Genomic DNA, 6,295 nt, shown 5'->3' with positions numbered 1-6,295 from the left:
TCCCCCAAAAATACTCATTTTCACGTCCCAAAAGGCATAGAGTAATTAGGTCACTTCAATTGCCGAAAATCCCAAAATATTTTAGCAGAATCTTGAGCTTTGTTGAGTAATCTTGAGGCCACATGGTCTCCTAATGCTCTCAGGTTTCCTAGCCTCATCAGGACTCCTAGTCAAACAAGGACTCTTCACATGAAATGTTCTTGAACCTTCCGGAATCTTTTTTTGCTTTTCTCGTTCAACTAGGACTCCTTGTGTCATTAGGATTCCTGCTTTGACTGGGTTTCCTAGTTGGACCAGGATTTCCTGGCTGGACTTGGAAAACTTCATTTCTTCATTTCCGCTCATTTCTGCATCCCTTGTGCCTTCTACTTGTCATTTCCAACGTCTCACATCATTCTCAGGTGCCTTCAAGCTCATTTCCTTGTCATTTATTCCAATGTACCTAAAAATAGAAACAAGTTAAAAATAGATTTGGTTAAGGAAATAACTAAGCAAAATATATATGAGGAATTAACTACTAAAACGTCGCATTAAAATACTCCTAAAAATCTTTCCGAATTGAAAATCGAATTTCTGAAACTTCGAAAATTCCTTTCGATCCCAAAGTGCATCGTACGGCTACCAAATCATACCCACATGTCGGTAACGTCAAGCTCTATAGGAATCATCAAACCAGAAGCTCTGAAGTGGCCGGATGCGCCCCCGTGCGCTTGGTCATGAAATTTCATCACCATGATCCTTTCATCATCCCCAATAACTTTCTCAGCTAACATAAAGTCCAATTTTAGGTGTAGAAGCTGGAATTCACCTCAAAAGGATTTGGGTAGGATTTGTGGCCAAAATCACCCGAATCCGAAATTCGTCTTCCTTGGGTTGAACTGAGATGTGAAACTTGGTGGATTTGTAGAGCATTGCAAGACACACAAAGACTAGTCAGTCTTAACGTCCAATTTGGCCGGAGTTGGCCGGAATTTCAAAATGACACTGGAAAAGGATTGTACCTTCTTCTCTTCGATTCATCTGTACAGTACACCTAGAGAATTTAAGGTTCATATGGTTGGAAAGATGGTTAGAAGATGAAGATAATGGACCTGGTTTCATGGCCTGAGGTGGGCGGCGAGGGTGAGAAGTTCAGGCATGAAATTTGGAAATTTCTGGGTTTTGGGGAAGGCTTTCTATTTCTGGAAGGTTCCCAAAATGGTTGCTTCCGAAAATAGAAGCTGCTATTTATAGTATAAAATTTTCCAAAAAATTATAAAACTGCCACTGATATTTAAAACCTTTTAACTTCTTGGTTACAACTCTGATTTTAGCGTGCTTCATGTCTCTGAACTCGTTTTAACATCCTCTACAACTTTCTAGAATAAAGTTTTCTCAAAAACTGACCGGAACAAAAAGTCAACTTTTGATCCCTTAAATGATCGAAATGAAGATAAAAAATAAATATAATTGTTGTTTTTACAGTCCGTATGACTAGTAAACCAGTAAATTTAGGTATGATGTATAACAATCTCCTCATCTTATAAAAATTTAGTCTCCGAAATTTCATACAGTTAAAGATGGAATCGGGCACACGTATAATTCTGGAGTACTACGTTCAAGTAGGAGAACAACGTGTCGTTCTCATGGAAGAGGTGACGATTGCACATTGAATAGGAAAATAAGTCTACTCAAGACCAAGGAGAGTGTTGCTCCTTAACTACACAAGATAAGAGTTGGTTAACTAGAATTGGATGATTAACATTGAAAAATGATGACATTCATGCCGAAACAAGGTCTAAAATCTGGTCCCAAAGTGTTTTCGTGGAATCCAATCTCCCCAAGCGATACATCTACATTATATTCCTACGCAAGTCCTACTAATAGACGCATCATCATACGTATCACTTTATGTCGGTTAAAGACCTACTACGGTTCCACTATGCCACTTTGATACCTTACTAGGATCTTGATCACGCCATGGACTGACATTCCGAGTCAACTAGAGAAACTCCTTTGTATAACTACCCTACTAGCCATAAAACATCTCCAACTGACTATTTGACATTGTCCAATGGATAATCTATTACTTGTATGAACTTGAAATTTCCCCAAATCGTACGTGTGCGAAAGCCTTTACTGAAACTATGCACATCGCCAACCAAAATTGTTAATACATTTCACAAATTAGTGCTTACTTAACTGCCCATGTCATACACCACATCTTTCAAAACTCGATGCAACGCAAGAACCATAAAGTACTAGCTCTACTTCCACTCAAGGACTCAAATCCGAAAAAAGATGCATCACACTCAACTTGTTTTTGATAATTGTCATAGGTCTGAAGTCTGGTTGAATCCATGTCGTTCTCGCTAACCACTATTGAACGTACCACCATTTTTATTACTAGATGCTTGACTAGAATTTTATTCAAACTTTAAAATAACCTTCTTAATTAGCTAGGAAAATTCTCTTATAACTGCTCCACTATCCCTATATATAATATCTCCAACCAACTTCTGACATCACTTCATGACAATCCTTCTACATGTGTGACATTATTGAAATTGTCCAAACCGTGTATGTACCAAATCCTCTAATGAAATTACGTTGTCTCCAACAACACTAGTAATTACTCCTACATCGAAGCTTACTAAACTGGTTACGACCTGTAGCACATCTCTTAAAAATCAGTTATGCGCCAAACCACAACTACTACATGGCATTACATCTCAAAGTCGCTTCAACTAACTTGCTGAACTCAAAAGAGATGATATCCTCGAACATCCCTCTAAACTCAACTCAAGCTTGCGAATTAATCACACTCCATGGTCACCATATTTAACCATGAGCTTGGTTGGAGTTTGGCATTACACTTCAGAGTAATCCCCACACACTTACTAAATTAGGGAAAAGAAGATAGCCATAGACAACTCTCGAACTTCAACTCATAATTATTAATCCAACCTGTGGATTTAGTTCTCTTTCAATAATCACCAAGAAAGGCATAAAACAGTTACATCTTTCCCTACGCACGAAAACTTCCTACGAGGATGGCATCTAGGAGGATTAGTACTAGAGGTAAAGTCAAAACCATACAGCTGAAGGAAACGACACCAAAAAAGTACCTTACACACTTGATGATAACATCAGCACCAAAGAGTATATGATGGGGAAAAGCTACAGTCGTGTCATCACTCGAGAGTTACTGAGTATCACCAAGTATAAAAGGTAACAATAGAGAAAGTCTACAAGACTTGACAACCTAATACTCTGATACCAATTAACGGGACCCGAACCAGATTTCACTCTGAAACCCGAAACAGACCCTACGTAGCCCACTTTAGAAGAAATTCTATCAAATATTTGGCGGAACTTCCCCTAAAAGTGGACTACCTAAAACCTGTAAAAACATTCTAACACTCCTTGAATGAACATATCCATCCTCAACGCCTAGAGCCTACCTGCTCCCCACAATTCCATAATCAACTCCCAAACAAATAACATAAAACAACAAAGAAACTCAAATCTCCAATAACAATAATCTTCCTACTAATATAACTGAAAGCTAGTCATTAGAGAAAACTAGACAAATGAATTTAACATAAACTACATATAGGTTAGCATGTAACCTACAAGGAAGATGGAAGTGGTGGTCACTATGCCTCAACATCCTACGTCCAAGGAAAACCATTTGAAAATTGTTAGAATGAGTGGGCGAAAAATAAATAATTACAAAGAAAGTAAAAATAAGATTTAATGCTTTCCCATTTTCTTTATCTTAGAAATAGAGCATGCACTCAAGCCTTGAAAATACTCTTAATTCTCCTCTTTACTGAAATCTCAAACATGTATTATAAAACATCTCAAAAACTGACTCAAATCATGCTGTAAATCTCATCTCATAAAATAACTTCAAATCATTAGTGAAATCATCTCAAAACTCTTGAAAATCTCATAAATACTCAAATCTCAAAATAGGCGATGACTAGAGGGAACTGCCGACCAGTCATCTCATGCCACTGAAGGGTACTATTGACTAAAGACGCATCAGAGGGTACGGCTAACTGGACGAGTAGGTGATGGTTAGAGGGTACTTGCGACTAACTATCTCATGCCACATAGAGGGTAGTGCTGACAAGATGACGCATCAGAGGGTACTGCTGACCAGACTAGTACCTGGAGGGTACTGCCGATGAGGTAATACATGCATGCGCTAATATATTTACCTCCTCAAATAAACTGAACTAATAAATGCTTTCAGAAAAGAAACTCAATATTAACTCAGTAAATCATTAATAAATCATCAAAAGCGTAATTCAATAAATCTCTATAAATCAAAGCTCATAAAATCATAAAACTCTATAGTTCAAATCATAAATTAAATCTCTATTGGAAAATAATAAAACACTGCATGCATAATTAATTTAAAAACAAATGTCCAATCACAAATTTGCTGCTATGACAACCGTCCAATAATTTCCTTCTCGAACTCGATCTACATGTCATCTTGACAAATTGATATTACGATTAACTATTTCTCCATAATCAGAATTAAATTGATGTTAATAAAATTGAATTCCTAAAACCGATAATTCATCAGAAGCTCGAAATCATGTCAGAACGAGCTCAAACTTCATATGTTATATTGACTCAATAATTATAGGACAAAATACTGTTTACTAGAGATACTTATAGGGAGTCGATGATAGGAGCATTTTAATATGACGTTTTAAAATGTTATTTCCTCATATTTATTTAGTTATTTCCTTAATTAAATCGAATTTTAATAAAAGTTTCTATTTTAAAGAATTTTAATAAAAGTTTCTATTTTTAGGAATTTTAATAAAAATTTGTATTTTTAGGTACCATGGAGCAAATGGAGCAGAAATGAGCTGAAAGAAGAAGGAGAAGCAAGAAAATGTTGGAAATAGCTAACGCAAGGCACAAGGGCTGCAAAATTGAGCTGAAACGAAGAAGTGAAGTTTTCCTGGTCCAACCAGGAAATCCTGTTCAGAATAGTAAACTTTGGCAAAGCAAGACTCATGAGTCAACTAGGAAGAATGATCAGAAAAATAAAGGAAAATGGCGAAAAATGAGGAGTCCTGATGACACTAGGATACCTAGGTGGACTAGGAGAGCCAAAGAACAAGGTCAAAATGTCCTCTACAAAGTTGATATGGATTGGGAGTCATTTTTGACAAGAAAAGATGGTTAAAAATCAAATTTGGAGTCCGTATTAGACATATACTGATTTTGGCCGAATTTCAAGAATATATCTGGATAATGACATCGCAATTAAATCCTAAATGCATCTAGACATGATCATGGCCAAAGGGAGACTTCTACAAATAATGAAGGAGAATTTCAAAGGATTCCAACAAGAAAAGGTCCAAAACAAGTCCAGATTCATTCCTATTTCCTTGGCCAAAAATTGAAGAGAAAAATCAGAAAAATCCTTATAAATTAGGCAATAATATATTTTGAAGGATTATGGACTTTATTTTGGAGGCTTTTGATTGGTTGGATGACATAGCTTGGCTTATGTGGAATTATTTGATTGGTTGAAGCTGTGTGGAGCAACCAAATAATTCCTAGGAAATTAAAAGAAGATTCATGAAGCCTTGGCTGTTCCCTATATATAGCACCACCCCATTGAGACGTCACACATCTTCTCCCCTCTCAGAAATTCCAACCGAAAAAAAAAAAGTTCTCTCCACTCTCTAGTTTCAAGTCTCTGCGTTTTCAAGCAAAGAGAAGAAGAGAAGAATAAGCCGTGAAGCCTCCTAGCTGCCATCATCCACCTTGTGCCGTGAAGTTTTGAAGCCTTGCTTCCAAGATTCAAGAATCAACTTCTCAAGCTTTCCACCATCCTCTCCATTCATGGTGTAATTCAATCTTATTCCTTGTAACCTTTTAGGTTTTCTTTGTTTTGATTTCATATGAACTTGATTTCTAGTTAACATAAACGTTAAGGGCAAAGTTTAAAGCCCGTTCTTATGTTTGAATAAATTTCGAATTCTATAGTTGTGATTCTAAGTTGCTTTTGTGAGTTTGTTCAATTGATTTTGCTTGATTGATATCTTTTATGTGTTAATCTTATTTAGTTCGAAACATTTAGGATTTGCATATAATTGGTGCAAGATTTAGGTTAACGATTCACCTAATAGTTTTGTAACCCTAAATCGAAAGTAGTGAAGGCTTTGGACAAGAGTAAGCAAAGAGAAGAAGAGAAGAAGAAGCCGTGAAGCCTCCTAGCTGCCATCATCCACCTTGTGCCGTGAAGTTTTGAAGCCTTGCTTCCAAGATTCAAGAA

This window comes from Rosa chinensis, chromosome 2 (genome assembly GCF_002994745.2).
Source record: "Rosa chinensis cultivar Old Blush chromosome 2, RchiOBHm-V2, whole genome shotgun sequence".
Lineage (NCBI taxonomy): Eukaryota > Viridiplantae > Streptophyta > Magnoliopsida > Rosales > Rosaceae > Rosa > Rosa chinensis.
This window is presented reverse-complemented; position numbering follows the sequence as displayed.